The sequence below is a fragment of the Triticum dicoccoides genome, chromosome 1A, assembly GCF_002162155.2.
Source record: "Triticum dicoccoides isolate Atlit2015 ecotype Zavitan chromosome 1A, WEW_v2.0, whole genome shotgun sequence".
Taxonomy (NCBI): Eukaryota; Viridiplantae; Streptophyta; class Magnoliopsida; order Poales; family Poaceae; genus Triticum; species Triticum dicoccoides.
Genome location: NC_041380.1, coordinates 571329270 through 571350806, shown reverse-complemented (window position 1 = coordinate 571350806; position 21537 = coordinate 571329270).

Here is a 21537-nt window from a genome sequence, read left to right as displayed (position 1 = left end):
CCCGGACCTCGTCGCACCACCACCACCCGGACCTCGTTGCCCCACCTCGTCGCCCCGTCCACACCATCGCCCCCGTGAGCTCCCCCTCCTCTCCCCCACACCACCGTCCACGATGCATTTATTTTTCTAGAAAACTCCATATATTTCCTTCCATGTAAGAAGTTTAATACAAGTTTCATAGACAAGTTCCTTTATTGGAATTAACTTTGTTGCTTAAGTTACAAAGAATATGGGTCAATTTGAAGTTGCTAAATTTTTTTGTCCTAGACTTATTTCTGTCTCCAATTTTTGCCCGATAGATATACATTTCTGGAAGACTTCCCAATTTAAATTGTCTTGACACATCTTGCTGACATGTAAGATCCACATGACAGTTGACTAGGCACCAAACGAAGTCATATTTGTATGTAATATTATCCATAGAAATTGCTAATGGAGCTCGAGCTACATGGAGCCTGAAATTTGATATTTTTCAAAGTTATAATTTTAAGGTTTCAAAAAATTAGAGAAAATGCACACATACCTATGGATTTATACCATTTGGCTGTAAAATACACAAATGTGCGGGCTAGGCAATACTAACAAAATCATGTATTTCTAGCACATGTACTATTCTCTATAGAAGTACATGATTTTTTTTGTACAACTCACATGAAAACTTACTTCATAATGAAATTTTACACACATCTAGTATACATCTATAAGTACTTGTGTATATTCTCAGATGTTTCTGAAACTTAGAAGGTCAATTTTTAATAAAATTCGGGCTTCATGGAGCCCGGGAGCCAAAAAGCCTCACTTTATACTGGTCGATCGTTGTATGCTCATATCAGGTTAGGAATGGAGTGTTTAGAGAGCCATTTATCTGTCTTGGTGTAACTGTCAATTTTTTGACGGATGGCTATGGTAGAGTGTGAACGTATCAGGTGCACTGGCTCAATTCATGCACCAAATGCATTTGTGTTGTATGAGCAAAAACTGAGGGATATGGTCACGCTAGTAGATGGATTGTTAAAACAATGCAGAATAGTCCTTTTATTCCATCTCTTGCTGCACATCCTGCTCCAGTAGGGAATTGGCGTCGACAACAAATCCAACTGATACTTTCTTCTTCCTTAGATTTTTGGTTTGATCCTGCAATTCTTGCTCTTGCAGCTCATTTTGTTAGCCATTAAATAAACAATAGTAACAGAAGGAGCATACTATCTAGGGTGAGGATTGTACGAAGTTCCTGATCCATCAGTACCTTATTTCTGAGGTCAAATAGCTCATCAAGGAATACCTTATTCTCCAAAAATATGCGGCCTTGACATAAGCAAGGCATAACCACTAACAACACTGTCATATATAGTGAACCTAACTCTATAGAATTTTTTTTCTTAAAAGTTGAGCTAAATCCTAACTACAGTGGATACATCACCATTTAGATGCTCTGAAGTAGGTTTTCACTAAGAGAATTCAAAACTAAGACATGTTCTTAAACTGAAGCAGTATTTGTATCACAGAAAAAGTTCTGAAGCTGTTGAACCTTACCTTATGTAACATGTTTTTTTGCCTTCTTTGACCTGATATGCTTGACGATATTTCTGTTTCATTCTCAATTTGATCAAGCTCCTTCATGCTAAGTGGACCCATAAATACACCAAGTATATTGTACTACTATGACTGAGAGCTGATAAATTGGAGAAACATTGCAATATATATACAACAAGTAACTGTTCTGCCCCGTCTCTGTAAACTAGTACAAATGTTGAATGATACTGCTTGGAGATGCATATATTGTTTCACCTCTTCACATGCCAATGTATTTTCCATGTTGTGATGGAGGCCTTTTTTGCCTTGTCCACCCGAGAGGCCCTTGAGTTTGCCGGAATGTCGATTAACTTCCGTTCCGGCAAATTCGGGTACTCCATATGTCCTATTTTCAGCAAAGGTCATGCTGAAATTTTCCGTGAATTTTAGCATGACTTTGCTAAAAGTAGGACATATGGGGTACTTGTGACTAATGCATGGGCCGGGGTATCTTACTAGATAATTAAGTAGGATCAAGTGCCCCGGCGTACTTGTGACTAATGCATGGCTTTTAGGGTGCCTCGGTGTTGATAAAAACCGAAATGATGAAAGCTTAGGCTTTTAGGGTGCCTCGGCGTCGAAAAACCCTCAATGATAAAAGCTTAGCTTTTAGGATGCCTCGGTGTCGACAAACCCTAAATGATGAGACCATGATCTTGTTCCTTGACAATAACCAACTTTTTGACCAAACTTTGTTCCTATTTAGAGAGAAACATGACCAACAATGATGAGGCCGGGGGTTCGGGCGGCAAGGCATTCTGGAAGCTGTCCCAGGAGATGGTGGAACAACCTCACTTGTATGAGGACGCCGCCTTCCCCACCGATCCTGAGACCACTGATGGTACCGCCGAGGATGACCCCACTGATGCCACCACTGATGGTGCCGCCGAGGATGCCACCACTGATGATGGCAGCGCACGCACAGATGGCAGCCAACCGAAGAGGCAACGGAAGGACCGGCGCCCAACCGTGCTCCGCACCCTCAAGGAGGAAGTTACCGAAGTGGACTCCGACGGGAATCCAACGGCGCCCGAACGAATAGTCAAGGGGTACTCGCTTCAGCTCGGGTGCATTCTCCGAAGCACCGTCTCGATCAACACCGAGAACCTGAGGCATCCTGACCGAGGGAATTTGCGCAACCTCCTCTTCACGAAGCTGCACGAACGATACAAGTTCCCCACTGAATTTGAAAACACATGCCTCAAAGGGAATAAAGTGAACAATGTTGCCCTCACGAAGATGAGCAAGGCCCTGTCTACTTGGAAAAGCAATGTGAAGAGAATGATCGAGAAAGGTGAGAGTTATGAGAAGATCAAGGAGAAAAATCCTTCGATCACCGAAGATGACTACAACAACTTCAAGATCAATTGCTCGAGCACCGCAAACTCTGAATCAAGTAAGTGGGGCAAAGAAATGCGGGAGCTGAACTTGGGGGAACACACACTCGGTCCTGGCAGTTACAGAGTGGCGGAGCCTATATGGGACAAGGAGGAGGTGGACCGTGCCGAGCAAGGCCTACCGCCCCTCTTCGATAAATACGGTGACAAGCAGACCAGGAACTTTGTCAGGGCCCGGTACAAGAAGGACCCGAAAACAAAGGAGCTTACCACGGATCCGAAGACCAGGGCGCTTAAGCTTGTTCTGGTAAGGAATACGCCGCCGCGTAATTAGCTCCATATGGTCGCATTCTAATTAATGAAGCCAAATTTCTAAATGGTTCACATTCCTTCCGCAGGCGACTGAAAGCAGTAGCGCGGGGTCGACTAAGAGCAACCCTTGGGACACCACTCTAAATAGGGCGTTGAATGTAATGAAGAACAAGGATAAGCTCAGTAAGCCGACGTCAGCTGGTCGTGTGGCTGGCAAAGGCTTGTCGACAAAATGGTCGTCATACTATAACACTGGTGGGCGAAAGGAGAAAAAGACCAGCTCGGAAAGCCAGGAGCGCGAGGTTCAAGAACTCAGGGCACAGGTGGCGCGGATTCCGGAGATTGTCCAAGAGCAAGTGCAACAACAACTCGGAGCGACGATCACCGCCATTGTGCCTACCTTGATCCAGGGGATTAGTGCGTGGATTGCGGGCGGCCAACAGGGGCCGCCCCCGATTCCTAGCTTCACGGCCAGCAACTCGCAGAACGCGATGGCGGGGCCATTGGTGTCTCCGGCGCCGGCACGGGAGCTTAACGCACCCGGGTGTACGCCGGCCGGCACCTCTGCAGCAAGCGGCCCCTCCGTCAACTGCACGCCCCCCGTTGGCGGTGCCTCGACATTAGCCGAGCTCGACGCCATCATCACGGTAACTAATTAAGCCTCTCTCGGCCGAGGACTTCATCTCCTTGCCTTTGACTGGGCATCCCTGACACCCTACATGTTTTCGAAGGGCGCCGCCGACGTTTTGTGCACTCTCCTGCACTTCGTGAACAACGAGTTGGTCGATGTCGCCAAGGGCAAAATCGTTCAACCGGGCAACCCCTTGTTCCACGGTACCCAGATGCCACCCAACTTGTTTAGGGTTCAACTGGTTCGGGTGCTGCCAGGCTGCGACGAGTTGTTACCTCCGATTCGACCCGTCGGGGCCGACGATGATGACGTGATGACCCTCAGCGCCTGCCTGAACTGGCCCCTCCTTTGGCCGAAGAGCCAGATTCGTTTGGGGGCGGGGGACACCACCCCAAAGACAACACCGCCAGTCGTGCCGGCGCCAAGTCGGCCCCATGGCAAGACCGCCGCAACGGTGCCGGACATCCCTATGCCACTGGATCCAAACATGCATATGGCACAGGATCAGAACGACGATGACGACGATACATTTGCCAACGTCGATCAGTACTTTGCCGATCATGGGTACGGTGGCGACTTCATGGGGCCTCCTTCTCAAGAACCCAACCCAACAAAAGACGTGCGCGATCTAGCTGGTACCGCGGAGAAGCCAAGTTGCAACAGGCGTCGTCTACCGTTCAGCTCTCAGGAGACGCCTCCAGCTGCCGACTTCACCGAGCCTCAGATAGGCGAGGTGCGAAATATTATCAGCCCCAACACACTCAAGAAGGCGGTCTATGAGCAGAACTCGGTCCCATTACAGGAGAAGAAGAAGGCATGCAAAAGAAAGACTAACAAGGGTGCGGGCCAGCCGACACCGAGTACGATCCGTGCTCAGGAGGGGCCACCTTCACCTGAGGATATCTCGAGGAGGGTGCATGTGGAGGGTAGGCCGATGCTACCGAGAAATATGCTCGATGCTGCAACCGGTGCTATGCGGAGTCTGCATGACAGTGTCCTTTCTTTGGAGAAGCGGCGTCTCGGAGAGAAGGATGTGGCATACCCGATTTTCGCGGCCAAGGTGCCAGAGGGCAAGGGCTTTGTGGATAACTCCATCGGGGGTACGATCGTCCTGCGGTTTGATGACATCCACGCTATGTTGAACCTTCATCCGCTGCACTACACCTTCGTTCGGCTATTTTCGCTGAGTATGGAGATGCGGATCATTCGCGACAAGACCCCGGACATCGTGATAGTCGACCCCTTCTACATGCGTGCAAAGATCTTGGGCAGCGCTGGGGACCGGCAAGTCGCGAGTTCTTACCTTGAAGGCGTCATTTTGGCAAACCAAGATAAGGATAACTTCCTCATGCCTTACTTTCCCGAGTAAGTCCTCCCCTCAACCGCCCCGTAACATATGAATTCTTAGATTTTGATCGTTTTTATTTTAACATTCCGTGTTTTCTGCAGTGACACACGTTGCACGCTCATCCTCCTAAGCCCCAAATATTCCATGGCCACGTATTTCGACCCGGACCGTCAGTCGAACATAGACTACACAAATGTCAAGAAGGTTCTTGATGATGTTCTCCCCGGCTACGTCAAATCTGGAGGCACCTTCACCAGGCCTATTCATAAGTACGGCAAGCACGTGTTCTCCCACAATACGACGTTCTGCTGCGTCAAGCAGCCGCCTGGCGGTCAGAAGGGTGCCTACTACGCCATCCATCACATGCGGGCGATCGTACGGGACCATCATCAACTTCTGCTACCGAGTAGACTCAAAGATTGGGCCGCGAGCGTGTCGGCAATCCAGGACGCGGACATCAGACAAGAATTCTTTCGCATCCAGTCGGAGTTTGCGGAAATCATCCATCAAGATGTCCTTCGTACCTCGGGGCAGTTCTACCTCAGAAATCAACCGTCCAACAGTGACATCGACACAATCCTACAAATGCAGGCTGACAACGCCCGTTGTTTCATGACTCCCACGATAGATGGCGGCTTCATCCACGCTCCGGTCCCTTGAGTCGAGTCGAAAGCAGTGATGCTGTGTCTAGTTCTGAAACATCGATTGGCTCATGTTGTAATTAAACTTTAATGAACTTGTAGTATGTCTCTTTGGTTTCGAGAGTCGTTCAACTTAGATGTAATCGATGCTATTAATGTCTTGCTTTTCTCTTCCAATCGCTTTGTTGCATACTTATATATTGCTTATGTATTGTCTGTGAATTGGTACTAACATTTCGTTTGGCTACTGCATAGCGATGTCGTGGTATGTCGTGTACAAGGGTAAGGTTCTCGGAGTCTACAACGACTGGGAGGAGTGTCGGAGACAGGTTCACCGATTCAGCGGTAACAGTTACAAAGGGTACACCACTAGGGCCGAGGCCAAATCTAGATACGCCCGCTATCTAGCGGGAGAGGGGAGGGAGCGTTGGAGGAACTGGATGAAGACGAGTTTCATCGTGATGATGCTCATCGTGATGACCGCAGCTCTCTTCTATGTGATGGTAGTTTAGATGATCGATATCGACTTGTAACGTGAAGACAAACTCGCGGTCTCGAGACTTGTAATATAATGTTCTATCTTTGTTCGGTCTTTTCAATTCGGAGACTAATATGATGAATTGTATTCGGAGACTAAAATGATGAATTGTATTCAGAGACTAATCTTCTATTGTATTCGATGAATCTGTTGTTGATGTGTGCTGTCTATATTTTGTCCAATTATACATTTTGTAACCTGTGCAAAAAATAGAAAATTAAAAAATAAAAAAAACTAATATTCATACTAATGGCGCATCACATCATAGTGCGCCATTAGTATGCCAAAGGATACTAATGGCGCATCATTAAACAGTGCGCCATTAGTATGCCGAAGTTACTAATGGCGCATCCTGTTGTTGTGCGCCATTAGTATGCCAAAGCACCTGGGTATACATGGCCCCCTAGGAGGCATACTAATGGCGCGCTGTTGTATATACTAATGGCGCATCTGAGATGTGCCATTAGTATACCAGATACTAATGGCGCACCAGTGGTGTGCCATAAGTAAAATATACTAATGGCATGGCACTAATGGCGCACCACTAATGCGCCATTAATGGCCAAATTAGGTGCGCCATTAGTAGGCCTTTTCCTAGTAGTGCTCGGACAGTGTTTCATGGCATCGTACCCGGCTTGTCCTGCGCCCCCATTGGCAAGATCAAGATTGATGTACTTTTTGGGGACAAGGAGCATTTCCGCCGGGAAGCAATATGGTTTGAAGTGGTGGACCTGGAGAGCCCCTACCACGCGTTGCTTGGCCGAACTGCCTTGGCCAAATTCATGGCAGTTCCCCACTATGCATACCTCAAGATGAAGATACCAAGCAGCAAAGGCGTCATCACCGTAGCCGGCGATTACAAGAAGTCCTCTGAGTGCACAGCAGCCAGCAGCCGGCTGGCCGAGTCCGTTGTGATTGCCGAAGAAAAGAAGGTGTTGGACTGAGTCGTGGCCATAGCCGGCAAGCAGTCGGCCGTGTCCCCCGATCCCAAGGAGCATGATGCTCAAGGATCTTTCCAGCCGGCCAAGGAGACGAAGAAGATACCTCTTGACCCCGAGCACCCAGAGAGGTTTGCCGTCATCGGGGCAAACCTAAACAGCAAATAGGAAGGCGAGCTTGCCGATTTCCTCCGTGAGAATTGGGACATCTTTGCATGGTCACCCAAGGACATGCCGGGTGTTCCGAAGGAATTCGCCGAGCACAAACTACACGTCCGAAAAGACGCGAAACTAGTCAAGCAGCCCCTCCGCCGACTATCAGAGGAAAAGAGAAGGATTGTAGGGGAGGAGATAGCCCGGCTTCTGGCAGCCGGCTTCATTATGGAAGTCTTCTTTCCAGAGTGGCTTGCCAACCCGGTCCTCGTGTTAAAGAAGAACAACAAGTGGCGCATGTGTATAGACTACACAAGCCTCAACAAGGCCTGCCCTAAAGATCCCTTTGCCCTGCCGAGGATTGACCAAGTGATAGACTCCACGGCCGGATGCGAGCTGTTGAGTTTCTTGGATGCTTACTCAGGATATCACTAGATAAAGCTAGATCCGGACGACCGCCTGAAGACCGCCTTCATCACGCCATTTGGAGCCTTCTGCTACCTGACTATGACATTCGGCTTAAGAAATGCCGGTGCCACTTTTTAGCGTTGCATGCAGAAGTGCCTCTCAAGCAACTCGGCAGAAACGCTCACGTCTACGTGGACGACATTGTGGTGAAGACGGAGAAGCGTGGCACCTTGCTGGGAGACCTCAAAGAAACGTTTGAGAACCTACGCCGGTTCCAAATCAAGCTCAACCCCGAGAAATGCGTGTTCGGAGTGCCAGCCGGCCAGCTCCTAGGCTTCCTGGTCTCCGAACGCGGCATCGAATGCAACCCGGTGAAGATCAAGGCCATCGAGAGAATGGCAATCCCCACCAAGCTTCGAGACATCCAAAAGCTCACCGGATGCTTGGCCTCCTTGAACCGCTTCATCAGCCGGCTCGGAGAGAAAGCTCTCCCCCTCTACCGCCTCATGAAGAAGAGCACTCACTTCGAGTGGAACGACCAGGCCGACCAAGCTTTTCACGAGCTGAAGAAGATGCTGGCCACGCCGCCCGTCCTAGCGGCGCCGACTGAGAAAGAGCCCATGCTCCTTTACATTGCCGCAACAAGCCGGGTGGTCAGCACCGTCATCGTAGTCCAACGCCCAGAAGAAGGCCGAGCCCAGCCGGTCCAGAGGCCGGTGTATTATTTGAGCGAGGTACTGTCTACCTCGAAGCAGAACTACCCGCACTACCAGAAGATGTGCTATGGCGTGTACTTCGCTGCCAAGAAGCTGAAGCCCTACTTCCAAGAGCATCCCATCACGGTCGTATGCACCGCCCCGCTGGCCGAGATCATAGGCAGCCGGGATGCATCCGGCCGGGTGGCGAAATGGGCCATCGAGCTGGCCCCTCACACAATCTTCTACCAGTCCCGCACCGCCATCAAGTCCCAAGCACTGGCCGACTTCCTCGTCGACTGGGCCGAGACCCAGTACCTGCCGCCGGCTCACGACTCCACCCATTGGCGCATGCACTTTGACGGGTCCAAGTTGCGCGCCGGCTTGTGAGCCGGCGTCGTCCTTACCTCTCCCAAAGGCGACAAGCTCAGATACACGCTGCAAATTCACTTTGCCGTCTCCAACAACGTGGCCGAGTACGAGGCGCTCATACACGGGCTCCGGCTTGCCAAAGAACTCGGCATTCGCCGGATCCTATGTTATGGCGACTCGGACTTGGTGGTCCAGCAATCATCCGGCGACTAGGATGCCAAGGACGCAAATATGGCAAGCTACCGCTTCCTCGTTCAGCAGATCAGCGGGTATTTTGAAGGATGTGAATTCCTCCACGTATCGCGAGCCGACAACGACCCAGCTGATGCTCTGGCTCGAATAGGCTCCACTCGGCAAGCAATACCAACTGGCGTCGCTCTACAACGCCTCCTCAAGCCGTCCATCAAGCCGTCTCCAGAGTCCGATTCCATCTTCGTACCGCCTGACCCCGACGCGGCCGGGTCCGGCTCGAAGAACCAAGCAGGCGACCCTGCGACTTCAGTAGTCGGCCCGGGGACTTTGGCAACCGGCTCGGGGACTGCCACACCCGGCTCGGGGCTGCAGTAGCCGGCCCGGGGACTGCACCAGCACAACAGCCGGCGGCCGACTCCAGCATTTCACCACCCAGCCCGCCCACCCTGGTGGCAGTAGCCACATTGGCAGTAGGAGAAGTCGCGGCTCCGTCATGGGCTCAGTCCATCCTCAACTTCCTAGTAAACCAAGATCTGCCGGCTGACGAAACAGAGGCAAGACAAGTCCAATGTCGAGTCGGAGCATACACAATCGTCAACAGAGAACTCGTCAAGCGCAGTGTCACTGGAGTCCTCCAGCGATGCGTCGAGCAAGAGAAGGGCATTGCAATCCTCAGAGACATTCACCAAGGAGAATGCGGCCACCATGCGGCTTCAAGATCACTCGTCGCCAAAGCTTTCCGCCATGGTTTCTTTTAGCCGACTACTTTGGATGACGCCAAAGAATTAGTTAAATATTGCAAAGGGTGCCAACTCTTCAGCTCCAAGAAACACATGCCGGCTTCGGCACTCAAGAACATTCCCCTCACCTGGCCCTTCGCCGTTTGGGGACTAGACATGGTGGGCCCATTCAAGACGGCGCGCGGCGGCATGACGCATTTGCTCGTCGCCGTGGAAAAATTCACCAAGTGGATTGAGGCAAAGCCGATCAAGAAGCTGAATGGGCCGACTGCTGTGACATTCATCGCAGACATAACAACTCGGTATGGCATGCCACACAGCATCATCACCGACAATGGCACGAATCTTGCCAAAGGAGCCTTGGCACGTTTCTGCGCAGCCCAAGGTATCCGGCTGGACCTAGCGTCCGTCGCCCACCCGCAGTCAAACGGCCAGGTCGAGCGAGCCAACGGCCTCATCCTCTCCGGCATCAAGCCCTGACTGGTCGTACCTCTGGAGCGTTCAGCCGGCTGTTGGCTCGATGAGCTACCGGCTGTCCTCTGGATTCTGCGCACTACCCCAAACAAGTCAACCGGCTTCACTCCTTTCTTCCTCATGTACGGTGCCGAGGTGATCATCCCAACCGACATCGAGTTCGACTCGCCCCGGGTAACCATGTACATAGAGGCGGAGGCCAAGGAAGCACGAGAAGACGGCGTCGACCTGCTGGAAGAAGGCCGGCTGTTAGCCCTCAGCCGGTCTGCCATCTACCAGCAGGGTTTGCGCCGCTACCACAGTCGGAAGGTCAGTCCAAGATCTTTCCAAGAGGGCGATCTTGTGCTCCGGTTGATCCAGCGAACAGCCGGCCAGCACAAGCTCTCGGCCCCTTGGGGGGGCCCTTCGTCATCAGCAGAGCTCTAGGCAACGACTCCTACTACCTAATCGACGCGGAGAAGCCCAACGCACGCAAGAGAGACGACTCCGGCAAGGAGTCGGAACGACCATGGAATGCCAACCTCCTTCGAAGATTTTACAGTTGAAATGCAGTATGTATCACGCTAACTTTTGTACTAAATACGAGACAATAGGCCACCTGAGGAGGGCTCGGGGACTGCCATCTTTTATCTATGAATGAAAAGTATCATGCTTATGACCTTGTCATTTCATTTACTTGTTCCGTCCGGCACCGGGTTCGACTAGTTGGCCCGGGGACTGACCGACTGGAGTTATATTAGAAGTCCTACCCGCGGTCAGACAAGTAGTGTGCCGACACCCAGGCTTAACTCTTGCCAAAGTCGCAGTTCGAAGAACCGGCTGTCCGGCTGGCAAGAGTCAAAAGCAGGAAAGGATGCCCACACGAAAAATGGCCAGGGACCAACGGACTAATATAACGAAAGCCGGTTTGCCGCCTACCACCGACCGACTACCAAAGTAGCCGGCCGGCCAGTTTCCATTCACTTCACTTCAATCCAAGAAAGCTCGAGTACTTGCCTCCCCAAAGAGGGAAGGCGGCAAAGGAAAAAGCCTAAGGATAAAAAGCATACGCGAATGGAAACCAAACATGCACATAATAATATTTACATAAAAGACCTCCAAGAGGCCAGCATTCAACATAGTTTGGATACACCCCCAGTGGGTGGAATTGCGAAAGCTTAATAAAGATTGTTCAAAAGGCAACAAGCAGGAAAAATAAGGACGACAGGTCAAGCTGGCGGAGCGACCGACGAGCCGGGCTGGTCAGCGAAGACGGTTGTGCCGGCTGAAGGAGTGGCCGGCTGGCGAACCTCGGCTTGATCACCACCTCCCGCGGAGGGCGCGCTTCCACGCGCCTCGTTGCTGGAGGCACGGTCAGCCTGAGGCCGGCCGGTTGTTCCACTAGCCGGCTCGACGTCTTCACCGTCCTCTTCTTCGTTATCCTCGCCCTCATCGCTGGAGGCGATCTCCTCTGCCGAGTCTTCGCCCACCGCCTGGTTCAGCCCGAACCACTCCTCCGGCTGGGCAACACCGTCATCATTGATTTCAGGTGCAAAAACGCTGATGTCGGTGCACTCGGCGATCATCGAAGCACGCTGGGCGATAGCCGACCGCACCTCCTCCAGCTCCGCGTCGGCCTCCAGCCGCCAAGTGCGCAACTGGTCCAGGTTCAGCCCTGGGTACCAAGCTCGAACGAACTCCAACGCCCGCCCGGCTCCAAGACGGGCCGCCGACGCCTTCCAAGCTTCAAAGCGACCGACAGCGACCTCCAGCCAGTCGGCTGTCCGTCTTGGGGTGCGGGCGATCGTCTCGCCGGGCCAGAGGGCGACCAACACCTGCGCCCCGGCACGTTGGAGCCGGCGAAGCATCCGGTGAGCCGGCTGCAGCCGTGCTTGGACAGCCAAGAGCTGCTCCTCAAGTGTCCGATTCGCATCCGGCGCGATGTTGACCCCCACCTGACAGCGCGCCTCGCGATGGGCCTCGATGGTTTGGGCGGCGAAGGCGGAGTAGCCGGGAAAGTAGTCTGCACAAGAAAATAGGCAGCAGCACAAGTCAAGCCAAAAACCAGGCGGCAAGGGGCAGGAGAGGAGCGAGGAAGGCGGCTTACCGCCAATCAAGTCCTCGATGCGACCGAAGCCTTCATCCAGCGCTCGCCGGGTCTCAGCCCAGCTCGCCGCCTCTGTCTCAAACTCTGCCTTCAGGGCGGCCTCGCTATCCTGCGCTTTCTGCAGGGCCGCCTTGTGGCTCTCCTCTTGGTCAGCCAGCTTCTTGGCCAGGCGGTCACGCTCCTGGACCAAGGCAGCGTACTCAGCATCCTTGGTACGAAGGGTGGCCTGCGCTTCGCCGAGCTCCCTCCTCAAGTCGGCGTTGGCCCCTGAAAGCACGAAAGAAAAAAACACCAATAAGGAAAAAGTCGTCAAGGAAGATCCGACCCGATTGCTCAGTAGTCGGCCCGAATCTCGGGGACTACACCCAGTGGGTGCGCTGACGCGCCCCCACAGGAGACAGACAAGATCAAGCACTTACTTCGGCTGTTGGTCAGGTCGTCGGTCTTCCGACCCAACTCCTGAGCCTGGGAGTTGAAGGCGGCAGCACAGGAGTTATGATATTCCTGGAAGTTCAGACAGGAAGCAAAAATAAGGTAGTCGTCAAGAAAGATCCGACCTGACTGCTCAGCAGTCGGCCCGAATCTCGGGGACTACATCCAGTGGGTGCGCTGACGCGCCCCCACGGAAGAAATCAAGAGACCAAAGCGGCCAAGAATGAAAGACTCACCCGGATGGCGGCCCGCATCGACAAGAACTCCTGGGTGTACTGCTGCAGCAGGGCGGCCTGAGCTTGAAGCCGGCTCCAGACCTCTTGAGCCGCCACATTCAGCTCGCCAATCCCCCCGCTGGGAGTCCAGTCGGACGTGGTGGTGCTGGCCGCCTCCAGAGCCTCCGCCGACTGGCCGGCGCCCACAACTCGGCGCGACTTCGGCGGAGCGGCGCCTCCCCCTGCGCGCCGACGCGTCACCGGCTGCACCTCGAAGCCGGCTCCGTCCTCCGGCTCACCCCCGGCCGGCTCCTCTGGCGCCACTGACGATTGGCCGCCTTGGCCCGCTCCGGTTGGCGCTGCCGGCGGCGCTCTCCCGCAAAGACCACGAGGTCCTCCCTCCTCTCCATCAGCGGCGGGTCTTGGACGATTTCCTCCGCCAGGGGCAATGGGGTGTCAGGGGCCACGGCTCGGAGGGGAATGGCGAGCAGTGGAGGCTGGTTACGCGAACCCTCCGCTTCCGTTTCCGCGGTCGCCGCCTCCGCCTGGGCCTTGGCTGCCGCGTCGGCCTGCTCCCTCGCCGCCTGGGCGGCCGCTTTTTCCACTGCCTCACGCTCCTCCCGTGCCTCACGGGCGTTCCGCTCCGTGGCCTCCCTGAGGTCGGCGCGGGGGTCCACGCGGCGGGAGCCCGAAGACCCTCCAGTCGGCCCAACTACGGAGCCGCCCGGACCCCGCTCAAGGGAAAGCGGCGCCCTGTCCAGCGAGCGGGAAAAGGTTAGGAAGAATGTTCGAACAAGAGAGAACGATGAAAAGCATGCGACCAGGCAATCGACGACTTACGCTGAGACCGCCTGAGGCTGCTTCACCGCCTTGCGGAAGCGGGCCACTTTCGCGGCCGCCTCATCTCGTTTGGTCGCCGCGGTGGAGGCTTTGGACTTATTCGGCCGACTGCCGAAGAGGGTTGATGCGGCCCGGCGCTTCTGTGCGCCGCCGCTGGCAGCCGGCGCAGTGGGCAAGCCCGCGCCCTGATGGTCGGCCACCGGCTGGCAACGCGGGGCGACTTCGGTTTCGGCATCATCCGGCCAGTCCTCGAAGCTGGCGGTAAGCCCTGTGCCTCCGGGCTCGGCGCCGTCCCCCACGACGGCGTCTTCCATTGCGGCCGCCCCCAAATCCGGGTCGTCGATGTCGTCCACCGTGCGGTCAGGGACGTACTGGCGTTCTATCCCTGCTGCCTCGGTCGTCGGCGGAAGAAGGGGGTTCTGCTAAGAAGAACCGACCGATCAGAAGCCGGCCATCATAAAGCTGGCTACCAACAAAAGAAGAAAGAGAGGAAAGCTCACCACGGGCGGAGGGTTGGCGCGAGAATACGGCACCTTGCCGTATCGCCGGTCCTCGGCGAGCTTGCAATTGGAGATATGATTTACCATGTACGACACCTTCGCATGAGGCATCTCCCTGGTGCTCAGCTGGCTTGGGTCGAAGCGGCCGCTCATCTGACACATCATGTGGGGCCGGCTTTGGAGAGGAAGTATCCGGCGCTCCACGAAGGCGGCCACCAAGTCGGCCCTGCTCAGGCCTTCCGACTGGATCATCACCCGAAGCCGGGAGACGGCAGCGTTCCCGGCCTGAGACAGTGACCTGGACCGGAAACTCCATGAGGGCTGCCTCCCAGCCGGCGGGCCGGCTACGTAAGCCGGCAGGTTGACGTGGTCTCCTTCTGGGCGACGTTCTTCACGTAGAAGTACAACTTCTGCCAGATCTTCACCGACTGGATCAGAGGGATGGACGGGAACGGGTTGTTCTCGCCCGACCTCCTCATGGCGATGTAGGCCCCGCAGGGGGCGGGCACGCCTGCGATGACGGTGCCGAGTTTGCTCTGGAAGAATTCCCCCCAGAGCTCCAGCGTGGGGAGCAGCCCCAAGAAACCTTCGCAGAGAGAGACGAAGGCCAACAACAGCATCACCGCGTTGGGCGTGAGGTGATGCGGCTGAAGATTGTAGAACTCGAGGAAGGAGCGCAGGAATCCGCTCGCCGGAAGGCCAAAGCCGCGCAGGAAGTGCGAGCGGAAGACGACCCGCTCGCCCTCCTCCGGTGTCAGCGAGATCTCCGTCTCTGGCGCCAGGCGGACCCGCACGAGGTTGGCGTCGGGCAGGCGCCGAGTCTGGCGGAGGAACTCAACATGGTCCTCATGGACGTTGGAGCCGTTCCACGAGCTCGACAGCGCCATGGGAGCAAGACGATGTGGGGCGCGGCGGCGCTGAGACGGGAGGCTGCGGCGGCAACGAGAGGAAGAAAGGAGGACGAGAAGGGGCGAAGCGAGAGAGAGCGTGCGAACCTCTGTCTCTCCCCCTTCTCCCCCTCCTTATAGGCTCGTGTGGCGGAGCCGAGGAGGCGCGGCGTGGGGAAACGTGGGGATCGATCGTGTCCACTCCCCCACGTCCCGCGTTTATTGCATCCTGACAGCGAAATAAAATCACCACGAGAAGGCGAGCGGTCCACCTGGGCCGCAGAAGATCAGCGTTCGGGCCGAGGCCTAGGAGTGGCGGGCCCGGGCCTGCGGCGGCGTCCCGTCGCGCGCGTGCGCTGGCAGGGTCTCGCTGCCACGTGGCCCGCGGGAGGGCCCGCGGTCAGCACGCGGGTCCACCACTTTCTCGCCTGCAAGACGCAGGGCTCCCCGAACTCGGCATACACCAGCAAAGCCGGCTCTTCAGGGTAGGAAGCTGACCAAGCTTCTCGTCCCTTTGTCCGCCTCGAAGCTCGATCAGCTTCGGGGACTACTGTCGGAGTAAATAGCCATGGGTAGCCTAGCCGGCTTCCCCTGGCCCTTCTGGAAAAATTACGAGCCCGTCCGGCTCTCAAGAATCCAAGACATGGGGCCGCCTTCCCCTCGCTGGCTGTCACCCAGGCCGGCTGCCGGAAGGCGGCCCGACTTTAGCCCTCATGAAGAAAGCCATGGGAGGGCCGACTTCGAGAAGACGGCCGCGAGGAGGCCGACTCCAAGAAGCCGGCTCCCGTAAAGCGGTCGAGACCGTACTCTCAAAGTTTGCATCCACCTAGCGGCGATGAGACGGGGCGTGGCTACAGTGAAGCCAGCCACCCCCGAATCCCGGAGCGCGCCTGGCACAGTGCGCCGTACGGGTGGCCATGACCCGTCCGATGCGGCACTGTTGCCACACTGACCCTGATGTCATCCACGACGGGTTACCAGTACGGCCCACGGGCGGTGGGCCCCTTCAGGCAGAGAGACACCTGAAGGCGTCCTGGCCTCCCCTAGTCGGCTCGAGACAGAGCCGTCTCTCTCCAGCCGGCTTGCCACCCCCTCGAAGGAGACGCCCCATTAAGGAGACAAGACGCGGTGAGGCTACAGTGGTCACCCGCCGGACGGCAGCACTGTAGCCATGCTTACCTCGGCGAAGCCCTCGTCACCAAGATTGAGCAACAGTAACCAGCCACCGACAAGGCCCTGGACAGTGGGGCCTGCCTGTCGACCAAGGGGCCGGCAGCCGGCGGGACCCACCAGTCGGCGGGCCCCAGCAGCCGGCGCAGAAGCCGGCGAGCGCAGTCACAGACGGCTGGGCCCCGCGCCCAGTTGGATTACCATTGTACCCCCGGGGGTAGGCCTATATAAACCCCCCGGGGCACCCATGCAAAGGGTTAGACCCCCAGCTAGTTTTAGACACCACACAAGGAGAAGAAGCAGGCTAGCCGTGCCCTTCTTCCTCCTCCCACCGAACAGCTCAAGGAGCATTGTGTAGCTACTTGTCCATCTAGTGATCATGCGGAGACCCCGCAGAGCAGCAGTAGGGGTGTTATCTCCACGGAGAGCCCCGAAGCTGGGTAAGATTCGCCGGCGTGCATGTCTTCGCCTCATCCCATTTCCAGGCACCGGCGACGTCTTATTGGCTCCCACAATGATAAGCCACCCGTTGGCATATGTCGCACCTACCACCCGACAACTATTTTGCAAACTATCCTTGTAAAAACATAAAGTTTGCTAAAGAAATATGTCCTGTTGGGAAAATGCATCATTCTCACCGCACACCCAGGTGCATGCCGACATGTGTGAGATGGCAGCCGAGGTGCCGGTTTCCTCGCCCAATGAGGCGGATCCCGCCTGAAGCAACAAAGACAAATAAACTCCTAACATGCTACATTTCTCTACTCCTACAACCATGGCGGTAGTGCTCATCTAACTACTACATTTTCTCAGCAAAAGAAAAACAAACTGCACAACGTCCCTCAGTTTTTTCTAAAGCTAACTGGACCATAAAGAATGAATTGTTTTGTAGAATGCAAATTAAACTTTCTGGCTTTTTTCTAAAGCTAACGGGACCATAAAAAGAGAATTGTTTTGTAAAATGCAAATTAAACCTTCTGGTTTTTTCTAAAGCTAACGGGACCATAAAAAATGAATTGTTTTGTAAAATGCAAATTAAACCTTCTGGTTTTTTCTAAAGCTAACGGGACCATCAATTTCCAGCGAGAACTGCATCTCACAGCTAACTGCATCAGTTACTTTTTTCTCAATTTATAATAGCAACCCACTACATTAACAATTAATGAAGTTAACTGTCGCAGTTAACAAAAGATAACTGCTACAATAGATGAGCTATACATCCAAGAACTGAAAACCAAATTTCTATCAAAATAAACGAACACAAAAGCTCTCTGGAACTTGCAAAGAACCAGCTGGCAGCTTCATTATTTTCACATGTCAGAGTTGCATACAAATCAGATCATAATCAGGCACAAGTACCAAGGCTGGTGATCGGCGCAAAAACCGACTGTGTAGCTTACGCTACAGTCACCATGTTCTCTAACCGCCTGACGGCCGATGACTAACTGTTGCTGAAGAATTACAAATGGTGGAACTAAATTAAACTTCTGAAAAGCAGGAAGTTAATTGAGAGTCCAAATATTTGGACTGAAGAGAAGTGAGTCCAAACCAGTGAAAGTAGTGAAAGAGCTCGTGCCGTCAGCATGTTGATCCCTCGTGTCCAGTGGTGGTCGTCGCCATTGCTAGCCACAAGGTGTCATTCCTCATGCGTGGGCGCCCCTGTTCAAGCAAAATCATAGTAAATTTGAATGGTTTTACAGATTATGAACATTCAGAAGTAGCCAACAAACCTATTAGACATCTATTCACTGTCGCAAAATTGTATCTGACCATTAGGTGAGGAAGTCATCAAAGAAGCTGTTGATTGTCTTGAACATGTACTCCTACATAGCACCCATGGGCGTTGCCCCCACTAAGAAAAATCTTTCATACAAAAATCAATCAGTGGAGAGCATGCCCATGCCACCGAACGCTGATGCGACCTGGAGGTTGTTGTTGGCCACGGCCACGGGCACGTGATGGCCGGGCTCGGCTCATGCGCCTCCTCCGGAGGTAGGAGGAGCTCTCCCATGGAGGTGGGCGCTGATTCTCGGGATGCTGGAGGCGCGCGCCGTCGAGGGTGATGGGCGGCCACCGTTGGCGGGGGCTGGATGCACGGGATGGATGCCGACGAGCAGCTCCTCCGTGTTCCCCGCATGGCCGGCGAGCAGCTCGTCCATGCTGTCCCCCACCATGTGTTCGGCAAGGTGATGCGGTCAAGGCCTCAAGGGACTCTCACCGGCTGGATCCCATGGCCTTGATCTGTTCCTTCAGTTGGGGAACAACTCGTCATCATCACTGCTGGAAAAGGCATGGGAACTTGGCGTGCTCGTCCTCGGCGACGAAGGGAACTGGAAGGAGGCCGGCGACAGGTGAAGCACCGGCGGCGGCGCGCAAGATGTGGCGGATCCTGCCGATCTCGTACGATTTGGCAACGGCGGAGCGAGGACGGGCACCGCGGAAAGGACGGATGCGGGCGCGGCGGCGGCGGAGGGAACCCTCCTCTTCTCGTGTTGGGCAGCAATGCCAACGACGCACTGCAGGCGGATCTTGGCGCACTGGTTCGTCACGGTCACCCTGTACATCGATGAGCCGTCGCTCTGAGGCTCGCCGAGGTTCTGCGTTATGAAGAGGTCCTTCTCGGGGTCGCAGTGGGCAGCGGCGGCGGCGAAGGCCGGCGGTCCGGAGAGGGCCGAGGCAACCAGGACGATGGCAGGTTAAGCTTGTCGAAGAGATTTCTTGCCCTTCAATCGGAAGGAAACGTTGGTTAGGTCGATCCGGCCCGGTGGCAATTTGGGGTCTGGCTAGGAATCAGTCGACTGACGTCAGCGTACAATTTTTATGGCGCAACATTTGTTTTCAGCCAGGTTTTGTTACTTTTCCTAGAGGAACTAAGCCAGATTTTGTTTTACGTATCGCTGCTTGTTTCTCCACTCGCGATCGTTGCATGGGCCTGCGGATCGGCCCATTTTTCTTCTTTCGCATTGCACGTCACGTGCTCGTGCTATGTTCCTTCTCTTTTGTTTAGATCTGTGTTCCTTCTCTTCTTTTTTTAGATCTATGTTCCTTCTCTTCTCTGTGTACTTGTCGCAAATTTTTCTCATCATTTTTTTAAATGGGTTTGAGTTGTATAAAAATATATTTTATGACAAAGAAGTAAAATATCAAAAATGGAAAAAAGAACACAAAATATAATCCCTACTCTCCATATCATCTTGCTCGCTCTTTGTTTTTCCTATCATTCTTCGAAAAACAATTTGTATTGTAAAAAAGATCTTTCATGTTAAAAAAATTAAAACAAAATTAAAATCTCAGTTGCATGTAGGGTCTATCTAGTTCTCCGTTGACTGAGACTTCACGAAGACTCAGTCGACTGATGATATCAGCATACGTATATGACATCAGCACATGTACAAACCAGACCTGCTTCGTTTATGTGACTGTTTGCGTGTTTTTGCTGTTATGGGTTGGCTTTGTACTTCTACTGGGCCTTTATCTCATCTTTTTTCTTTTCCCTGCGATCTGTTGCTTTTTGTTGGATTTTTTCCTCTTCTTGTACTTGGGCTGTACGACTGCAAATATAATATGTGTTTTGCTATCCAGCTACAACCTTAGTGTTTCTAAAAAAAGCTACAACCTCAACGAGTGAGGTAACTTTTTTTGTTCAAATCATAGCATTTTTTCCGGAAAAATTATTGTATATGCAATACGGTGGATGCTTGTAGTGTTTTTTTAGATGGGCATATAACTTATTGTCATTTTGGATTTGAACACAAAGAAACGATATTGAAGAAATAATAATAATTTTGTGCTTCCTATTGCTTGCTGACGAGCTATGAACTTGCTGCCTGCGGTTGTTAAAGTACAGAAGGACAAAGGACAACACACATAGGTATATATAGTATATACATCATTTCTGTTACATGAACAATTTCAAAAAATTACATGAACATTTTTTAAGAACTATGAACAGTTTTAAATTTTATGGACAGTTTACAATAGATATGAATTATGTTTTCAAATACATAAACACTTTTTTAAAATACATGAACATTTACTAAGAATTGCATGAACAATTCTAGAAAATGTTTCATCACATATTGAAAAAATGTTCACCGCATATCGGAAAAGTGCTCACTAATTATTTTTAGAAAAAACTTGAGCATGTATTTTTTAAATATTCATATACACACAAGGAAATATATTTCTATTAATGGGAAATGAAAATCATATTAAAGGGGGGAAAGAGCAAATTAACCAGATAAACAAGCGGAAAAAATTAAAATAATAAAATAGAGAAAGGAAAATTAAAAATGGAAAACAAAGGATAAAAATAGAAAAAGGTGGAAAGGAAAAGGGGAATGAGAAGAAAAACTGAAGTTAAAAAATAGGAAACAAATTCACAATTGCAGTCTTGTTGTACCGCTCGCATTTGCAGGCTGATTGTGACACATGCAGTTGAAGATTTAGCGGTATACATGCAAGTGGCCAATATCCCTTGGCGCCACTTGCAGTCGAGCACGACACTTGCAGTTGCGTGCCTAGTGACAGACATGCAACTGCCGCCCTACCCCGATAAATAGCACAAAGTTGTAGTTGGGGCGATACTTGCAGTTGCATGCCTTGTGGTAGACATGCATCTACCACCAACCATTGACAAAAACACCACAAACCGCATAGTTGTAGTCGTGTTGCACACATGCACTTGTACCCATGGACGACACAGGCAGTTGCGTGCCAAGTGACAGACATACAACTGTCCCTCCCCACTGGCAAACACCACAGAGTTGCAGTCGTGGGCGACACTTGTAGTTGCATGTCTAATGACAGACATGCAATGGTCCCTTCCCCGACAAAACAACACAATTTTGTAGTAGCGCTGAAGACATGCAGTAGCACTCTGGGGCAAAACTTCCAATTGCGTACATTTTAAGATGACATGCAACTGCCCCCTCCCCACCAACAAACGGCACAGAGTTGTAGTCGGGGGATGAACTTGCAATTGCATGCCTAGTCACAAACATGAAACTGCCCTCTTCACCACAGAGTTACAGTCGCATTGAAGACATGCAATTGC